General features: G+C 41.2%; 1 protein-coding gene across 2 annotated transcripts in view; it reads left to right on the forward strand.

Annotated features, from left to right (window-relative positions):
* Nucleotides 1-21,831, forward strand: part of LOC140635611 (lymphotactin-like) — a 194,462-nt gene that overhangs the window by 112,268 nt on the left and 60,363 nt on the right. The window lies entirely within an intron of this gene.

Below are 21,831 nucleotides of genomic sequence, written 5' to 3' on the forward strand. Positions count from 1 at the left end.
ATTCTTTTAACTACTTGCTTTATCTCAACAGAGGCTGGCACAGGAAACCTCATGGAACCAATCATGAGGAGAGTTTTCTTGGGTTCCCCATCTCTACCCACTCTCGGCCAACCTCCAAAGGGTTATTAATCACTTTCTGCCCAGTACTAAGTGACTCTCAACCACTGTGGGACCTTCAGTTTCCATATTATTCCTGTTCCCATGACATGCTTATCAAGTGATCCTCTTTCAGTTGTAGGTCAAGAAGCTTTAGGGTCATCTCTTTCTCTCACACCCCTCATTTGATACATTATGAAATGCTGTTGGCTCCATTTTCAGAATGTGTCTAGAATCTGACTACTTCTCATCACTTGCACCTGCTGCCAGACTGTCTAGCCACCATCATAGTTAACCTGGCTTATTGCAATAGCCTTTTGGCTTCCTTACTTGTCCCATTTAGCCTTTTGTAAACTCGGCAGTGATCTTTAAAATCATATGCTAGAATGTGTTGCTCTTCTGCCCCTAAATCCTTCTCTTCCTGACTAAAAGTCCAAGTCGTTCCAGTAGCCTGCAAGACTCTTCACAATCCACCCACACCGCCCTTCCCTGACATCCACCCAACCCCACGTGACTGCTCTGCTCTCCCCTCGTCAGCCTGGTGCAGGCTCTTCAAGCACAAGGAGATGCACCTGCCTCCACGCTTGTGCACTGACTCTTTGCTCTTCCTATAAGTTTCTCTCCAGATATCTCCATGGCTATACTCTCATCTCCTTCAAATTTTTGCTCAAATATCACCTTCTCAGTCACCACTGTATTTGAAATTGCAACTTTGCTGAACTTGCCACTCTCTTAGTTCCATTTCTCTTCATATCTTTATCCACTTTCACCCGCTGCACAATTTTCTTATACATCATGTTTATTTCCCCTGGAATGTAGGCTCTGGGAAGGGATTTTGTGTCTTTGTATACTAATATATTCCTTGCATCCTGAGATCAGTGCAATTGAATGGGTTCAATTAATGGCCCCCGAATGAATGGAGTAATGGCTACTGGATTTTTACATACCAATTCATCCTCTGCAGTACAGGGCTGACAGGATTTATGAGACAAGATTCAGGGCAGTCCATGTAATAACGCTTTCTCAGACTTCAGGGTCACAATGTTATAATGATTTTGAAGATTTTTAAGATTTCTTTTTCTCCAGTTTTCTGTTTGGTCTGAAAAGTCATTATTTTGTCAAGCCTTCCTCTGATTTCAATTCAATATCTACTGTTATTTAGATTACAACTTCGGGACCTCCCTTGTGTTTCATGGGGGTGAAGGTCCCAGATGTGGGTGCCTGGTCATTTTTATAAAGCTTATGCTTTCTCTGGTGCATATATACTGATCTCTCCAACAATGCCCAGGATTCTGGTGAAACTGGCCTCAGCTCCATGGGCTTATAGTGTCCAGGATCTGTTTAGGTCCTAGATCAGGTCCCACATGCCCTTCTCGGATTGTAACTGATGGCTGGACCCATTAAACCATAGATATAGTTCACTTTATGTTTCTGTCAGCTGATTTTCTGCTTCTTCACACAGCTGGAAAAGAACATTCTGTAGTTTCCACCAATTTGGCTTTTTTTTTTTTTTTTTTTTTTTTGTGAGAAATACTTAGTTGGCAATTAGGAAATTTCAATGTACACTCCCTCTTCTATAGCATTTATTAAAATGTGAACTAGTGCTTCTCCTGATCCTGATCCCCAAAAGACAGCACTTTGCAGCTCTGTATCCACAGAAATATTTGCATATCCTTATTATTTGCTTTGCATTTTTAAGCTAGTTCCTTACACATGGCCTCCTGTCTTGTAGCATTTCATTAAAAATATTGTATGAAATGTAGTTTTGAGAGTCTTTGAGAGTCTAAGTCAAGTGGTTCTCTAGGCCTTACCTTATTCTTATAACTATATTTTTTCAAATAGCTCTAGTACAATTTAAGCATGAAATAATAATGATAGATAATTCATATATAAATTCAAATTTAGAGTTTGTAATGCTTATTGGGAAGCTCATGGATTTGGAGCAGGCAGATACAGATTTGAAAGTCGCTTTCAGGGCAGCTCGGGTGGCTCAGTGGTTTAGCATCGCCTTCAGCCCGGGGCATGATCCTGGGGACCCGGATGGAGTCCCGCATCAGGTTCCCTGCATGGAGCCTGCTTCTCCCTCTGCTTGTGTCTCTGCCTCTCTCTCTCTCTCTCTCTGTCTCATGAATAAATAAATAAAATATTAAAAAAAAAGAAACTCGCCTTCAATATTTATAGGCTTTGAAACTCTGTGCACCTTACCTCACCTCTCTGAACTTACTTTTCTTCGTCTTTGCAAGGGTGGCAAGGCCACCTTATAGGCTTATTATATTTCGAAGATGGAGGGACAGTGCTTGTAGAGGATGAGAAGGTACCTGATTAGAGCATGGTGGTGGGGATGTGTGTGCTCAGTTGATGTGAGCTTTTTTCCTTCCCTGCTTTCACGGAGTATCTCCTGTTAGGATCAGCACTGCTTCTGCACACCTGTTCTCGCTATCAGGATCCATGTGGAAAAGATTTTTTTTTTTTTGAAAGAAAACTCTTATGCTCATGGAACTTACATGTTAGAGGTGGTGATAAAAAATAAGAACAAAGATGCATCGATGAGCATGCAAGTGAACATACAGCAGCAAGCAGGGATCAGTGCTAAGAGGAAAACTAGCCAGGTGATAGGGTAGGGATTAGGGTGAGAATGAGATGGGGGAGGGGAAGGGAGTCTATTTTAGACAAAGGACCAGGCAACATGGTCCAGTGAGTAGGAGGCAAAAGTGAGATTTGAAGCCATGGTCTTGAGTCTAGTCAATTGCTTGCATTGACATGTTTAGTAAAGCTGCCCTTCTGTTTCCCTAGCTGGCGTTTATGGAAGGGAGACACACAGGTCTTGAGTTTCCAGGTCTTCCTTAGAGTCCTTCTTAGCTGTGGAAGGCACCTCAGGGGTCATTTGCAAGGACAGCAGTTCTGGGCTTTCGTTATTGAAATGATCCCACACCATTCACCTCTAAAACCCCATTAAAACTTGTCCCTTTTTTTGAACCTTTAAAACTTCTGTGTTACCAATGCCAAGGTGCTATCATCTGTCCTGGGGAAGATGTCTCCTACCTGGTCTGTGCATGTCAATTCTCACCCCCTCCCGCAGGCCTGGAAGTCTGGGGTACAATCCCACGGTTCAGCGTTCTTGAGACTGCCAAGGTCGAAGTGGCAGTATGACTCAGCTTGTCTAAGCCTGGACACCGGCTTTGGGGGTGTGAATCCCAGGTTCACTGTCCAAACACAACTTGTATTATTATCCTCATTCATCTTTCAAACTTCCGATTATCTCTACTATGCATTTACCAATAATTTTTTTAAATGAAGAACAGAGGGACTTTCTAGATATGAATTTTATTCTCTCTAATATTCTTCCATTCCTTTGATAACAATATTATCCAGAAACTTAACTATCTTTATGATACCAAAGGGAGTAGAAAATTCTAAATACTCAAGATGGTTCTTTGGAAGAATACTCTTGGTAAGTTCTGCTGGATTAGTTCTAAAATAGGTCAGGTCAGCTATATAAATATCTAAAATAATACTCAGGCATTAAATGCTACTCATAAAAAATTAAGAGGAATTTAGAGTGGTTTTAAAGTTTAGTGCAAATGGCAAATTGAAAACTAAGCTGTGTGGTAACATAAATTTCATTTCTATATTTAGTATTGAAAAGTTACAGAAATCCATTGCCAATGATTGTGGAAAGCTTACATTTGGGCTATAAATATTGGAATTTTAGTTATTCAAGTAAGGTCAAGAATGTTCTTAAAATTATTATTAAATTATCAAAGAGGTTGAGAATGTTCTAAAAGTTTGGGAGGGGTGAAATGTTATTATTTGGTTTTATTGCAGTATTTTGAGTGGGTGATTGCAGATATTTTATATGTTAATTATTTTTTTACTTGACTTAATTTTATGGATTTAAAAGTTCTACATTTAACCACCTGTCATGATAGAATGAAGTCAACCAAGTTGGATATTCTGTGTTTTATCATTTTAGTGTATTTGTGAAGATCAGGTAAATAAGAATTTCAAAGGTAGTGATTAAAGATTTGAGGTCTTTGGATTAACAATTATTTTCTGTTTACTTATTAATAGTTTAAGTAAATTAGAAAAATAAGATTTGGGAAAATGGTGATTTTTTAAAAAAAGATTTTATTTATTTGAGAGAGAGAGAGAGAGAGAGAATGAGTAATGGGGAGGGGAAAGGGAGAGAGAAAGAGAGAAAGAGAGAGAAAGAGAGAAAAGCAGATTCTCTGCTGAGCCAGAAGCCTGATGTGGAGCTGGATCTCAGGACCCAGAGATCATGACCTAAGCTGTAGGCAGATACTTGACCAACTGAGCCACGCAGGCACCCCAGGAAAATGCTGATTTTAAGAGAAAAATAAATTCTCAAGGTCTTTGTGTGCTAATAATGATTTGTTGATTGCAAATCATTTTTATTTATTCCTTAAAGCAATTTCTAAAAGGACTGTTAGTAGATTATACTTGGTCAATCTCATATCATATACTCTTTTCTATGTATGCAAAAACAATGAAACTGTATTTCTTTAAAAAATAATTCTTTAAAAAAATAATTGTTGCTAACCAGGTGGGTCTTCTAGTTTTGTGCATTTTGGAGATTAGGTCAGAGCGAACATCCTTGTTCATGAAGGAACACTGCTCAATCATCTCAGCTTCTGTGGTTTCCAGGAAAAATTAAACATTTGCAGAAAAGAAGTCAACATTCTTGATGATGCCAATGTACTTGTAGCATTCCTGCAGGCTTGGGGAAGAGAAATATAGTTTATCTCCTCTCTAGCTTCTGCTTAATTTAAATTTAATACCATATGTTTGGTGACAATTTTCTTCACCCATTGGGTCTGTTAATTCCAGATTCCTGCCTTTTAATGATTTACTTGAAAAGGATGAAAAATAACACACAATTTGCCTTCGAAAGCCCACATTTATTATTCTTTATGGCACAGCTTTTTTTTTTTTTAAACAGAGTTCATATTTAGTGTCTTGGCTATGACAAAATTGTTTTAATCCAACCTTTTTGATCTTTATGTTTCTAAGAATGGTAACTTCCATTGCATCACAAGGAATAAATCCAGACTCATTATTTATTTAACATTTCCAGCAGATGTATTTCTATTTATTTATTTTTTTAAATTTATTTATTTGAAAGAGAGAATGAGTGGTGGGGGGAGCAGAGGGAGAGAAAGAGACAGCATCAAACTCTCCACTGAGCAGGGAGCCCAAGTTGGGGCTCCATCTCAGGACCCTGGGATCATGACTTGAGCCGAAGATAGACACTTAACTGAGTGAGCCACTCAGGCACCCCAGCAGATATATTTTTAATTACAATTTTACTGGCTAGGTATTGAATAGAAATACTCTTTCTATTAAAATATCTATTATAAAATAATCTGATTTCCCCACAGTGTATGCCTTTGTAGACAATGAAGAAAATAGTTTTGGATTAACTTTTCAACTTTCTAATGGGTAGAGCTGTCCAGCAGAGCGATCAGACTGCTCCTCTGGAGAAAGCAAGTGTCTCATGACTGGAGACACTAGCAGAGGCTGTGAAGCCATTTATTAGGGACACTCAGGACAGGATTCCTTCTGGAGAGAAAGGCTGTTCTGGAAAGCCACAAGATCTTACACCCAGCTACTGTGAACTTGTAGTGCCACAATGACTAAATCCGTTATTTCTTTTTTGGAACAACTGTGCTTCCCTAAAATGCTGGTCTTTCCTAAAGCAAAAGCATTCTACTCAGCTGCAGGTTAGACACCCAGGTACTGTTCTGTTCATTCACTAACTAGCTCCACAACCGTGAGCAAGCGGCTTCTTTATCTATGCATCACTCCATTTGTTAATCTAATTAATTTAGGATCCATTCTGATGGAATGAGAGGATTCCTGATCTGCTCCCTTTCCTCCTCACATCTTGTCTCAGAGTCTGCTGCCCTGTGGTCTTCATTAACCTCGCTTAGGTTTTGCAGACAGATGACTAGACAAGAATATCTGGCTTCTCACCTTCATCATGTCTTTCTGCTCCTTTTGTACTAGAGCAATACAGTTTCAAGGAGAGCTGAATTATTAGTTTGATGGTATGATATGAAAAGATTGAATGAGCTACTATAAAATGACTTTTCAAATACCTATTTATGGAGTACTTATAATGCACAGGCAGCTAGATGTTCAGTGCCTATGCTAAAGTCCTATTAAAATAACAGATTTAGGGGGCACCTGGGTGGCTCAGTTAGTTAAGCATCTGCCTTTGGCTCTCAGCATGTCCCCATGTAGGCCTCCTTGCTCAGCAGGGCATCTGTTTCTCCCTCTCTCTTAGCCCCTCCTCCTGCTCCTTCTCTCTCACTCACTCTGTCTCTCAAATAAATAAATAAAATATTTAAAAAATAATCGATTTGGGTCTCATTGTGAAGTGCCACTCTGATTGGAGATACAAGTCATATATAGAGAAATACATCTAACCACAGAAGGGCTGCTTCCTTACTTCATTTTGTTACAGCGCATGCGTCAGCCCATAAACAAGCTATTGCTGACCACTCTAAATCAAGTAATATCAATCTATACTTTCTATCCCCTTTCCCTGTTTTATCTTTTTCTACATAGAATTCACCACTACCTGACAATTTATATTTGTTTGTGTTCTGTTATTTGCTTATTGCTTTTGCACTCTACTAAATTTACGTTTTATGAGGCTAAAAATTTTGGCTCTTAATTGCTATATCCTGGATGTCTAAAACAGTAGCTGGCACAATAAATATTTGCTGAACAAAGAAATGAATGGTGAATGTAGTGTATGTTTTTATTAGCTGAAATAAAAATGTAGAAAATTCTGTCCAGAAACCCTAAGAAGATAAATATTATGGGTACTTATCCACCTTTTAAGGAAGGCTGGAAAATTCTGGGTAGTGGCTAAGCAGGGATGAGGGAAAATTCTTAATTTTAAGAATTAACCCTCTCTAGGATACTTAAGACAGAACTTGAAATGAGGTAATAAAAAAAATACATGGTTGGGTCACTAACTCAATGCCCCCATGACACTAGCAATATGCAGTGATTGGTCTATTCATATAGGTTTAGAGAGGCATCTAAGGAAGAAACCTACAAAACAGGTAGTGATTTGGAGAGAAAGATGGGAGGGTTTATATCAGCTGAGAGAAGGTGAGTGGAACCCACACCTTCACAAGGAGATTCCCCAGCCCCTCTGGGGTGCAAGACTTACCCACATGTGCCAGAATGCCGTTCTCCCTAGAACAAGGTGGGCAACTTGATGACTATATTTTCTGGGCCATATCACTGGACTTTAAAGTGGGTTCTAGGACTGAAGCCTTTCCTTCATTTTCATGCAGTTATGGATAAATGCTAAATTTACTTTTATTTCCAGAACTTAAAAAAATTATGTAATTTTGATCGTTAATAAAACCCAGGAACCATGACATCAGTACCTCACTGAAACTGAAGCAAGGTGGTTTTAGGGCAACTTATGTTGGTAAAGCAGGAGCTAGAGTCTTTTGACTCTCTGGATGTCCTTCAAAGACTGAAAGACTCTCAAGGAATTCTCCAATGCTGTGGGAGTGATGCATTTTGATAAGTGTAACAGACAGACTGAGAAAATATAAGAGAAAAGGCAGTAGAGGTAAGAGGTAGAGAATGGGCAGACTCACTTGGTTGCTCTTAGCAAAGTGTTCAAGCTCTCCCTCTCCTTGGCCACAGAGGACTGACTGTGGTGTTTGACTACCTGTCACATGGTCCAGCTATTTCAGAAAAACAGTCCCATTGCTATTTCTAGGTGATATTGAGCAGCACTGTATCCCCTTGCAGGCATCACTTCACTTTACGGCTGGCTGATATTAATGAGGCCAATATTGTGGGTTCAGTTCTGCTTGGTTGACTTTGCATGAACTTGACTCTCTCCAGTGGGCAAGACCCTCAAGCCTGCTCAAGGCCTTCATGCATTTGTGCTGTTACCCCAAAGGCAGAAAGTTGGAGTACTACCTGTCTCCAGAAGAGAAGTAAGGGATGTCCTCTTTCAGGCCAATAAATTATTAATGATCTGAATTTGAAAATGTTGCTTTAAGCAAGAGGGAAAGTATTTGTGAGACAAGTACTGAACTAGAAGTTTGTGATTGTGTCCTCCCTCTGGTTTGACCATTATGTACGTGTTTGTGTAAACATAGGCCTATCACATAACCTCTAGGTCCTTGTTTGCTCATCTCTAAAATGAGGAAGCTGGTTAGTGCTTCTCATCTTTTTCAGCCAAATTGCTTTTAATGGAAAAGAGTAAAAACTTCTGGATAAAATTGCCATATCTGATGGTATCAAATTGTTCACGAGTTCTTTTACCTACAGGGTATTACAAACTCTTCCACCTGACGTTATAGCCTTGTTCTGATTTATCTTTCTGTGCTGCTGTGATGTTACTCCCTTTCATGAATGTACCTTGCCATGTATGCCCATGGTTTTCTGCCTTTGTGCCTTTGCCTCACTGCCCCCAACCATAAAATGTCCCTGTTCTTTTCTCTACACTTCTACATGCTATGCATTTCTTAAGGCCTGGTTCAAATGCCATTTCCTCTGCAAATTTTATTAGATTCCCTCAGAAAAAATCCTTTCTCTTTAGCTTAACCATGCCTGTCTTGTGGCATACACTCTCTATTTTGTTTCTGTATTTGTTATCTTCTCTTTTCTGCTAGTTTGTGTTTTTCTTGGGGATAAGCATGATTTCTTTTCCATTTTGATATTTCCCTACTAGTTCCACATCTAGCAAAGAATCTTGTGCATGTTGTATTTCCATGAAATTTTGTTGAATTAATAAATAAATAAATTTAGCCTCAATGGGTTAGGTAGGCTAGTATTGGTGGAACAACAAAGATCCGTCTCAGTTACTGGAAAAACAACTTAAAGAAATTTCTCTGTTGGTCTTTCATGAATACTACAGCCTTTAAGAAAATTACATATATCATGTTTACTTAACCCTTCACAATTTAGAAGTTCTTTTTTTTCATATATAATTATATCTCTTTCCTAAGGCAGCATTTGCAGGTACATATACTGTAATATGATTCTGATATTAGCCACCTGGAATTAGCTCATAAGTTAAGATCACAGTTTCCAACAAGACTGTCCTTACTTAAGATGCTAGCTGAAAGTTTGGGAGGCCCAGGCCACCTGTACTTGAGACCAACTGACTACAGATTAGAGATCTTAGGACTCCCTCAGGTTTGACATTTACTAAAATGACTCACATAATTCAGGAAAATGCCATAATTACAATTACAATTTCATTATAAAAGATACAATCAGGACCAGCCAAATGAAGACACATGGGGTGAAGTCTAGTAGGATTCCAAATGCAGAACTCCCATTGTCCCTTTCCATGGAGTCAGGGCATATCCCCCTCATTACATTGATGTGTTTCACCAGCCAGGAGGCTCTTCTGAGTTAAGAGTTTTAACTGAGGCTACATTAGGTAAACAGAACCAATTAAATCATAGGGCATGTGGTTAGACTCAATCTCTAGCTCCTTTCCTTCTCCAGTAGCTAGAATGGTGGGCTGATAACATGTGGCTCAAAGCCCTAGCCCTCTAATCACATGGTTAGTATTTCTGCCATGATCAGGCCTCAGCTTGAGTCATCTCCTTAGCAGAAACTCAGAGATGGTTCAGGGAGCCCATGGATAACAGACACTCTTATCAATCAGGAAATTTCAAGGGCTTAGAACACTCAGTCCCAGCAACCTGGGACAAAGACCAGAAAAATTCTTTATTATACAACAGTGGGAAATAGAATATTATCCTCATTTTGCAGGTGGTACTGAGGAAGAAATTACTTGTTCAGTGTCACAAGGCTGCATAGTAACAGAGCCAGAGCTCCAATCCCAAACCTCTGATTTTAAGTGTCTTTCCACTGCATCGTGATGGCTCCCCTACAGGAAGAGTAATTTTGCATTATCACCGTCATTTTATCCTTCAAACTCCTTGAATAGCTGGATTTGACCTCAATATTCCCTTGGAAACCATGATCACTGTTCCTCCTGGTTATCAAGTGCTGTTCCTCCTTTGGTCTATGGCCCAGTGATGCAGAGTGAGAAGTCAGCAGCTCATTGACCAGGAGGCCCATTGTATGACAGATACACATACTTTTGCACACTTTGAAGGTGAGACAAAAGCCAGAGCTACCCTCTTTATTGACCCATGGGAGCAGTGAAGCAAGAAGTCATAAATGTTCACTTTTAGCATCTTTTTTTCCTGTAGGAAAATCTCCATTCAAGACCAGAGCATTTCTTATTGGAAGGCTATCTTTCTATCTATCTATCTATCTATCTATCTATCTATCTATCTATCCATCTAATTCCCCTTTCCTGGTCTTCACCCCAAATCATCTAACAGTGGCCCAGTTTCTTATTTAAAAAAATTTTTATTGAGGTTGAATTTGCCAAAATATAGTATAACACCCAGTGCTCATCCCATCAAGTGCCGCCCTCAGTGCCTGTCACCCAGTCACCCCATCCCCCCACCCACCTCTCCTTCTACTACCCCTTATTCGTTTCCCAGAGTTAGAAGTCTCCCATGTTTTGTCACCCTCTCTAATTTTTCCCACTCATTTTCTTTCCTTTCCCCTATAATCCCTTTCACTATTGTTTATATTCCCCGTATGAGTGAAATCATATAATGTTTGTCCTTCTCCAACTGACTTACTTCACTCAGCATAATACCCTCCAGTTCCATCCACGTTGAAGCAAATGGTGGGTATTCATCGTTTCTAATGGCTGAGTAATATTCCATTGTATACATAAACCACATCTTCTTTATCCATTCATCTTTCGATGGACACCGAGGCTCCTTCCACAGTTTGGCTATTGTGGACATTGCTGCTATAAACAGCAGGTGCAGGTGTCTCGGTCTTTCACTGCATCTGTATCTTTGGGGTAAATCCCCAGCAGTGCAATTGCTGGGTCGTAGGGTAGCTCTATTTTTAATTCTTTGAGGAACCTCCACACAGTTTTCCAGAGTGGCTGTACCAGTTCACATTCCCACCAACAGTGTAAGAGGGTTCCCCTTTCTCCACATCCTCTCCAACATTTGTTATTTCCTGCCTTGTTAATTTTCACCATTCTCACTGGGATGAGCTGGTATCTCATTGTGGTTTTGATTTGTATTTCCCCGATGGTAAGTGATGCAGAGCATTTTCTCATGTGCTTGTTGGCCATGCCTTTGTCTTCTTTGGTGAGATTTCTGTTCATGTCTTTTGCCCATTTCATGATTGGATTGTTTCTTTGCTGTTGAGTTTATTAAGTTCTTTATAGACCTTGGATACTAGCCCTTTATCTGATATGTCATTTACAAATATCTTCTGCCTTTCTGTGGGTTGTTTTTTAGTTTTGTTGACAGTGTCTTTTGCTGTGCAGAAGCTTTTCATCCTGATGAAGTCCCAATAATTCATTTTTGCTTTTGTTTTCCTTGCCTTCATAGATGGATCTTGCAAGCAGTTGCTGTGGCCAAATTCAAAAAGGGTGTTGCCTGTGTTCTCCTCTAGGATTTTGATGGATTCTTGTCTCACATTTAGAATGTCCATCCATTTTGAGTTTATATTTATGTATGGTGTAAGAGAGTGGTCTAGTTTCATTCTTCTGCACATGGCTGTCCAATTTTCCCAGCACCATTTATTGAAGAGATTGTCCTTTTTCCAGTGGATAGTCTTTCCTGCTTTGTCAAATATTAGGTGACCATAGAGTTGAGGGCCCATTTCTGGGTTCTCTATTCTGTTTCGTTGATCTATGAGTCTGTTTTTGTGCCAGTACCACACTGTCTTGATGATCACAGCTTTGTAGTACAACTTGAACTCTGGCATTGTGATGCCCCCAGCTCTGGTTATCTTTTTCAGTATTCCCCTGGCTATTCAGGGTCTTTTCTGATTCCACACAAATCTTAAGATGATTTGTTCCAACTCTCTGAAGAAAGTCTATGGTATTTTCATAGGGATTGCATTAAATGTATAAATTGCCCTGGGTAGCATAGACATTTTTATAATATTAATTCTTCCAATCCATGAGCGTGGAATATTTTTCCATATCCTTGTGTCTTCTTCAATTTCTTTCAGGAGTGTTCTGTAGTTTTTAGGGTATAGGTCCTTTATTTCTTTGGTGAAGTTTATTCCTAGATATCTTATGCTTTTGGGTGCAATTGTAAATGGGATTTATTCCTTAATTTTTCTTTCTTCAGTCTCATTGTTAGGGTATAGACATGTGTGGTCTAGTTTCCAACAGCTCTGTAGTCTGATTGTGGCTGTGGCTTCCTTTTTGTAATGGGTAAGAGGAGTAGGTAAGATTGAAGAACCCAGGCATGACTGAAATACAAATTGATGATTTTTTTGACATTGCTGTCTTCTCCTTCCACACCTCTTACCTTCTTTATCCGCTACCCCCCACCCCCACTACCCCAGTGCTTCCTAGTCCCTTCTTCCTTTTCCAGTTTTCAAGTGCATTTTTACTGCTTTTCCTATATGGAGTTATCATCCTTGGTATATAACACTTGCTGTGTGTTGGATACAATTTTATGTGTGTTGTATCTATTAAAACCATGATCCTCACTATTGTTATCCCATTTTATGTATGAAGAAACTGAAGCAAAGAGATGTTTAGTGAACTTTCTGGGGTCTCTCAGCTGGTTGGTGGTTGATCTGGGTTTCAAACTTTGGCATCCATATGAGATAGGGAACAAGGGCCCAGGAACCAGTTGGTTCCTACATGCCTGTGAAGACACATACACTAGATCACAATCCTCAGTTAAAACTGCAGGCCCGGAAAAAAGAAGAGACTCTCTCTGCTTTGCTTTCCAGAGCCTCCTAGATACTCTCACTCTCTACCTTCAGCAAACTCTACTTTCACCTCATGTCTGTTGGCTTGAGTTTGATATCTATCCTGCCTATAGCCAGGACCCTCTCATCTGGTCCTGTGGGACCCCCTCTGGGTCCATGGACTTACCTGCTGGAGTCACAAATGTCCAAGTCTCTACTCTCAGCTGTCCTACTAAACTGTCTTGATTAAACAAAAAGAACTTTACTTTTGAAAGTCTGTGTAAATTTGGGTTAAATTATTGTCTTTATTCCCTCAGGCTTGTGTGACCGTGTTCAAGTTGTGTAAATTGTCAAAACCTCAGTTCATTATCTTATAGATAGGGTAAATCCATCCTTCCTGGATTTGGTTACCATCAGGACAGAATGAGAAACAGTGCCCTGTGTCCTGTGCATGGAGAGTATGTGCTTCAGTCACGTCCATTTCTCCTTCCCCTTTAACAGAGGAGTGGAAGGACATCTAGAAGGGATTGCTAAATGCAGTCAGGTTGCCATCTTCCAGACAAACAGCCCCCACCAAAACAACCTTCTGAAGCTGCACCCAGAGAGGAGCTGGCTCTAGCTCCTTATCACACTACCACAGCTGTGCCCAAGTCACTGCAGAGAAGGAACTGGCTTGTTTCTTTTAACTACAATTTTCAAGAAAGTGAGCTGCAACGCCTGGAAAACCCAGATATGTCAAGTCATAGTACAGAAATCTGTTTTGCTTTCCTGAGGCTATTTTTCTTTCTGTCTATGATGTTTATGGTCTTTGCAGCAGACAGTTTATGAGCAAGAGCTTGTGATATGGGTTTTTTCATCTGGGAAGTTCAGTAGAGAGCAGGGTGAGCCACTGGTATTTCCACCCTGGCTTCAACTGTACTGCTCAGCACAGTAACAAGTGGTTGTGAAGTCTGTGGCTGGAAGTTTACCTGTTTGGTTTTTACTGTCTCTGCAGAGACTTTCTTATCCCTCTAGGCTGAGCTCAAGTTAAACCCTGAATGTTGAGTTGCCTTGTTCTACCCAACACAGACAATTGCCAGTTTCTTTAATTAACTCTCTTTGTTCTACTTGACTTTTGATGTTTCATTGACTGTCTCTGAGGATTTACAGTGATCTCCTCGAGGGCAGGGTCATTGCTTTATTCTTTTCTTTATTGGGTGCCTAGATCCTAGTTTGGTACTTACCAATTTCTGATATATGACTGTTGAATTAAATGGCTGTACCTTCCTCCCTGCCTTTGTGCCTTTGCATCGATTAGTGTCATTCCAGAACTTCCTTCTGTCTAGGAAGCCATTGAAGGCATTCAGGACATTGACCCTAAGAAGTTTCCTTGACTTCCTTTTTAGTTTTCTCTCCAAATACCAAGGCAGTGCAGCAGAGTGGAAAAGAAGTGAGGCTGAGCACAGACAGACCTGCTCAGAATCATGATTCTGCCATTTACTCCTGCCCTAACCTTGAACATGTGCTTCACCATCTCTAAGGCTCAGTTTATGGCTGCAGAATGGGTGGTGGAAAGCAGAGCTGCTGAGAGCCCATACAGCATGTATGTGGATTAGTGAGGGGAGCCCCTGTGGCCTGTGGGTCCTGGCTTGGTGAGCTGAGTGTGGAAGGCTGGATTTCAGCCTCCACTTGCTCCCTTGGCTGGTATACCTGCAAAGCATTCAAGGCAGCTTTTTTTTTTTTTTAAAGGTTTTATTTAAAAATTTTTAAATAAAATCTCTATCCCAATGTGGGGCTCAAACTCATGACCCCAAGGTCAAGAGTCACATGCTTTCCTTACTGAGCCAGGCGGTGCCCCTTAAGGCAGCTTTTAAAGGATCTATCTCACATGGCTGGCATGAAGGCTAAAGGAGGTCATGTGTGTAAAGACCATGCAGACAGCAGGGCATGAAATTGCTTTGCTTTTTGGTGACCCAAGTGCAAATAACACCATGCTAGTAGACTGTACATCTACTTTTCCCTGACTACCTCCAGCCCCACCAACTCTAAGCTGCCTCTATCCATCCCATACTATCCATCCCATACTGTGGGAAAGTCCTGGATAACACCAGATCAGCAACAGTTTGTCACTGGAGTCCCATGTCTCGTCTGCGGGTATGGTGCCCCACCCCAACCCCACTTCAGGAGCCCTGAGCCAACATTCGTTCTTCCTCTTCTCCCTCCCTCAAAGAAATTCTGTTTCTGGAAAGAAGTCAATCTCAGTAGTTTGAGACTTTGAGCTTTTCCTTCTTTCTAATTGTGGAATTGCAGGCTTTCTCTGCTGTTGGAGGTAGCTCTGGCGTTACTGAACATATGTGGTAGCTATTTGGGAAATGTGGACACATTCCTGGATCACAAAGTACTTGCTTCTTCTGAGGCATAAGGCAGATCTGAAAATGGACCCTTGAGGGGCTAGAATCCTACTGGCTGGAACATACTCTCCTAGATAGATAGATAGATGATATTTTGATAATCACATCTTTACCAGACCCTAAAATAAGCCAATGAGCTTTAAACTGAGCAATGTGCACAGCAACGTTGCTTCTGTATTCCTGACTCCGTCTCATTACCAGCCTCACACAGGCCTGTTTGTTTCTCTCTCCTTTTCTCTGATCTCTCCTGCTATCTCCACACTTGATCTCAGCCAGAAGGCCAAGAACCCATCTCCTTGTTATCTCCAGAGAACAGTCAGTTTTGTTCACTGTCTTTGTCCTTGAAGCTCTTGTTTTCAGACAAAGTAGAGAGAGTGGGAGGAGAGCAGAGGCTAAATTCATCTGGACTCCCTGATGTGTCCTGAATCCCAAAGAGGAGCCACACAGAAGCACACTGGGGCAGAGGTTTCAGGACACTAGAATCTCCCATACTTCTCCAGAATCTTAGGCTGGAGGCAGAAGGGGATTGCTAATGGAGGACAAGATTGCAGAGATTTCTTGACAGTGATTCTGACACAGAGAAGGTGCTGGCATTTTAGATGTTTGCTTTTAGGAGACAAAGCAAATCATGAATAAAGACAGGAAATGTGTATTGTCCTGTAGCTAGCCATTTTCATGCATCTCAATTAAATTTACACAATTTTTTTTTAATGCTGCATTTTAATGTTAGCCTACTGTCAGTATGGCAGGGTGACTGGACACTAGGTTATCAAGGTAGGTGATCTGGATTTGAATCTTGTCTCCCTATGCCAATGTGGGCAAATTGTATTTTGACATCTCAGGTTTCTTTTCAGCAAAATGTGGGTAGTAATGGTACCTACTTTATCAGATTATTATGAAAGTTCAATGAAATAGTGCGTGTAAAATGCCTGGCACAATACCTGGCAGATTGTAAAAGTACCCGTAGTTCTTGGCTGGCTGTTACTGTGAGAGATAGCAGTGACAACCCAAGGGTTTTCTTTCAGCCCAGGGAAGATTCATCTGAAACACAATTTTATGTCAAACATAAGAATTGGAATTTGGGAGAGGCTCTCCCTGCTTTGCTACTTTATTGCCAGCACCATGTTGTGGAATTCCTCTCATTAGATCTGAATGCAAAGTCCTGGATGTTAATTCTGATTCTATCCTTATAAGCCTGGAATCTCTCGGGCCTTTCAAATATGGGGTTGTGCCCTTAGTTCCCTAATCCGCAAAGCAAAAGGGTCAGGTGAGATGAACTCTGTGGTCCTTTCTAACTACAAAGCCTGTGATTCTTTGCTCCCGTTGAGCATCTCTGGCTCCAGGAAGAGGTTGAGTCTGGACTCTGATCCAGATGGCCGCTTGGCATGTTGGCGAGTAGCAGGGAAGCCTGGGTTGCTGCCATTCTTGTCTTCAATCACTCACATTTCTTCGGCAAACTGAGCTATGGAAATAAGGGTTCTGTCGGCTTGAATGGACTTCACACCCTCGCCTGGGCAGGTGGCATCACAACCCTGGGGTTCCCAGGCAGACAGTTACTGCAACATTGACAACTTATTTCAGAGAAGCCAGAGGCCTCAGTGGGTCTCTTTACTGCTGCCTACTACCTCTTGTTTTCTAGTTTCTTGTGGGGTCCAGAGTGTTAGAAAGTGAATGCGAGACACCTAGTCTGACTCCAAAGCTGTGCTCTTGCAAACTGCTTTGCTGTGTTAGTAATACTGAATCATCATTCTAAGGGCTTTAACAATTAGTCCATGGATGTATGTTAATCTAGGGGAATGGTCTATGTGAAAATTAGTCTATGTGCAATAACTTTCCTATAAAACAGAAATAAGACCTCATATAAGTGAGTGCAGTGAAACAGACATAGCCCAGGGGTCCCTAGAGTCATTTATAGTAGAAATTCCTCCTCTCTGGGGTCAAATGGCTCCCCAAAAGTCAGGGCCACACTTTGACATGTGGCAAGGGAATAGTTGCTTTTGTTCTCGTTTTGGAGCACAGAAGAGGTTACTAGAGAGGGAAGCATGTGGCACTGACTCGTGTCACTCTGAACTCCTTCCCCAGGGCAATTCCTGGAGATCTTGTCTCAGTTTCCTCCAAGAAGAAAGTATGACAATTGGACTGCCCTGGTGCTACCATAGGTGGGCACAGCTCCCAAATGGACAGAATGTGCTATAAGGGATATTGGAGATCATTGTCACAAGTTCCATGCAATTAGAGTTCTTCAGAGGCTCTTACAGTCATCCCTAGCAGGGTCAGACAGCACTATATGCATTGACTTTTGGGATCATAGGGTCATTGGTTCTAAGCAGGTACACTTTTCCTATCTTCCTGACTGAGAAAATACTCCCCAGGATGATATCATAATTCTTGTTTGGTCCTTAAACCTTGAGAGGTACAAGGGAGACTTCAGGTGGCTCTTCTAAGAAAAGAACAAAAAGTTTGGGGGCAGTGAATGCTTCCAGAACCTATGGGTACATGGGCCTCTCAGTGCACCCATCACATGTATGTACCCAGGTGTTATCTCTGATTTTAGATATGACTTACCTCAAACTATTTACCTGGAAATCCAGTGCCTCTCCTAGGATTTCTGCAATTTCACAAAAGGCTTATGTTTTGTTACTATTTCTAGCTCTGAGCTTCTGCTGCCAGTGATGTGTTTAGTTTCTAGACATGCTTTGTATATAGTTTCTGGTCCACGCTGGTCAGCGTGGCTAAGGGAGCTCAACTGACTTCTTTGACCACACATGCATGTGCGTGCACATCAACACACACACACACACTCACACAAACACAGACACACAGAGTCTTTGTGGGTCTAGCGGACTTCATTGAAGGACTGAAAGTGGGAGAAAAGGTAAGAAAGCAGGACATTTCAAGTAACATAACAACTTCAATCAAATTCATTACAAAATGCCTTCATAATGAATGAAAGTCCCTTTGGACAGTCCACCCTCTTAGTTGGCCATCCTTTCTCTCCCCTTGCTTCCTATTTATTTTTTTGGTTTGTTTACTTTAGCTCCTCATAGAGTCAGAGTTTTATTTTTTTTAGTGGTGATTCCTCAAGGATGGTTCCACTTCTTTCTTTCTTTCTTTCTTTTTTTTTTTTTGGTTTCTTTTCTTTTTTCTCTTTTTAAAAAGTCTATATTTAAGATGGTTCCATTTCTAAGGGGATTCTGATGCCAGATGTTTAGATCATCCCCAGCATTGCACATACAACACTGAGAAGAGTCTAAGCCCAGGGCTGGTTTCTTATCAGTGGTCAATAAAGTCATAATGCTTCACGCCTTTCATCTCCAGGCTGTCATGTTTTATCCTTTCAAGAAGCTGATTACCATGTATCTTCATGGCTGGAGTGGGTTAGTCCTAGAATCTCCCTAATTCTTAGCTGGTATTTGCTTATCCCTCTCTGATAGGCTGACTGATAGCCTTCTGCAGTTCTGCTGTCTGCTTTTCTTCCTAAAGGTGGGGCTCAGCACTCACTTTCCCTTCATGTTCTTTACTGCCTTCAATTAGGGGAGGCTTATACCGACCCCTTCTTCTAACATATTCTGTGGGTTCTATACCTGCAGAGGCTTCGGAGGTAGGTGGTGTATGTCCACGGTCTCAGGTGAATGGATAGAAGTCTGAGGACTCTCTGGCCAGCCAACTATCATTTTTCTGTGTCTCCTTTCCTCAGAGAAGTGCTCTTGCATGGGGTATTTTTTCATGAAAACTTCCTTTTATCTTCATTAATTAGTGGGAACTTGTTGGGAATCCTCTAAATTTTAGTACCTGTGTTTTAGTTGCTATAAACTATTATATTCTACCTAATATTGAAGTCTCCATGATATCTATATTCCTATTTTACATCTGATCTAATCAGGGACTTACTTTTTGGATGAGTATAATCTAAATGTTCATTTTTGCTATGTGATGCTTATATAGTTTCTAGAAACTTAGCCACAAGCTTTTACTTTGGCCCCGGAGGACAATATCATTGGTTTTTACATTGCTCAGAAATCAGTGAATAAGTTAATCTGAACACTTAAAATAGCCTAATGTCCTTCCCCAAGTAGTGCATAGTTGATCTGAGTCATCATAGGGGAAAGTCCACATCTCAAGTGTTGCTACAGTCAGAAAAGAGGTAAATCCCACAGCTTCATCTCATCAGAGTAGCTTCTGAACTTCGGAGGTCTCTACCAAGCAGATATTGCAATGGAGCTGGGCTTGACAGCAGGGCCACTGGGTGACCCCATGTGGCCTGCTGTCCAGGTGCCCAGGCCTGTGTTCTATCCTGCTGATGAGGAGAGAGGTGGATTTCCAAAATCTGTGATGAGATAGCACTGGGGCAGAGGGTGTGTGGGAAATACCCATCACCTCAAATAGCCCAGGGAAACCACTGCAGCAGGTGTCTGCATGGGGTTGAGAGCTGGGCCAGAGGTATGTGTGTATGTGGGCTGTTGACAAGGAGAAGAGGGTGAAGGTCCAAACTCTCTGTCAGAGGGGCTGGCAGGTGGAGTATAGGGGCTGGTGGCTGGGGAAATGGAAGAAAGGAAGTACAGGCTGGGCAAGCAGAAGGAGGATTGTTATCTGGTGGTTTGAGATGGTTTTCAGTGGTGGAGAGGTGGCTTTTCCTCCAATTTGCAGGTGGCTGCTGGGTAGTGGGGAGACAAGAAGAAGCAGGGCTGTACGCTGGGTGTGAGGCTGGGCAAGGAGAGCATCGTGGAAGGGTTTTGATGTACATTGAGGTTATAGAGGAATAGGGGCATTATCACCAGGCTACATATGTGGAATCTGACATGGGCCGCAGACTTGGGTAACACACAGAATATACTCACCTGACCCAGGGGAGCTTACAGGGAGAGACTCAAAGGCATTAACTCAGATTTTAGTTCTAATGATCCCAGCTTTACTGTCACTTCTTCAAGGAGTCTTCCTCTGACCCCTCATGGTAAATTAAGTATCCTGGACACTATCAACAGCTGCAGTTTCCCTTATTGCTCCAATTAGTCAATTCTACATCCATTTATTATCTATCTCTCATCTGCACAGTTATGTTTTATGACCATATATATCCCATTCAGTACTATATCTCAAAGCCTGGTGTGGCCTACTAATTATTTGTTGAATGAGTGAATGCGTAAATAAGTGCTCACTGAGCACTAGCAGTGTGCTGAGGCCAAGGTAAGTACTCTGAGGAGATGGCCTGGTGTGTTGGCCACAGGCCCATCCTGCAAGTGGCTCGCAGGCTGCTAGTGGAGTGAGGCCAGGAACATCACAGGCTCAATGGGAATGAGCCCAGGGACAATAAGGAAGAGGTCTAAGGAGATGATGGCAATTAGTGCCTCTTGTTTACAATGATCAATTACAAAGACTGCAAATAAATCAATTCATCAATCTTTGCAAACAGGCTGAGAGGGGTGCAAGGTGAACTTTATAATTTCCTTTTTACAGAAAGGGAAACCAATAATCAGAGACAGTGTGAGATTTCCACAAGGTGGTTGTGTCAGGTTTCTCCCTAGAACACTGATTCTTTACTCCTTTCGAGACAGATCTTTAGGAATAAGAGAAAATTGACAGTCAGAAATTGGGGGAAGGAATGGAAAGAGATATCCAAGGAGGATAGAACATTAGTAAAATCATGGTTATTGGACATTCCAGGATGTGAGGATCATAGCACCAAGAGTATCAGGGAACATTCTAGAAAGAAAGAGAGATCATCTAGCCCAGGCCCTTTATTTTATAGATAAAGAAATTGAGGCCCAAAAAAATGAAGTTGCCCATTCCACAGGTGCAGAGCTGCTTAATGTGAGAGGGATTAGCTGGAACCAGGCTTTTGGCTGTTTAGCACATGGCATCTGCCCCACAGAATGAATCCTTTGAAGCTGGTTCTATATTATCTCCAGTTGGAGGAATTGGCCTTGGGAGGATGAGCAACTTACCTAAATCTAAATTCACATTGCTACTGATGAAGGGAGCTGGGACTTAATCTGGGTCTTGGATGATCCCAGGGCTGTGTTCTTAACGGTTTAGTTATGGTCTTCCAGGTCTTTCAAAATGGTTTAGAAGCTGTTTCATAGGGCAAGCATCCTAGTGTGGAAGCCAACAGCAGAACTGAAACTGGCATCTATGTCTTGTGACAGAGCTGAAAGGTGGGTAGTTCCTTTCTTTTACATTAAAGAATTAGTGTAATTTTAAGGACTCAGAGAAGGCTGTCTTTCCTAATAAAGACTTGTCACATCTTTCAGCTCATATCAAGAATTCTATTAACTTGAATAAAGTTTTTATATTTCACAAGAGAAAACTTTCAGCATCATTCTGAACAAAGGAGGTAACTCACAGCTTATGATTTATCCGATCTAAGTGTAACTTGAGTTTCGAGCACGTTGAATTTGAGGTAGAGATGTTGCATGAACTTCAGGACATGTGAGCAATAATAAAGTTAGCTAATGTGTATTCTGTGTTGCCTCAGGGCCAGGCCCAGGGCACACGTACATTGCCTTTCGTGATCCTTCAAATGCCTTATAGAGTACTTTCTGGTTTTACTTCCATTTTAAAGATGAGT

Source organism: Canis lupus, chromosome 6, assembly GCF_048164855.1.
Source record: "Canis lupus baileyi chromosome 6, mCanLup2.hap1, whole genome shotgun sequence".
Taxonomy (NCBI): domain Eukaryota; kingdom Metazoa; phylum Chordata; class Mammalia; order Carnivora; family Canidae; genus Canis; species Canis lupus.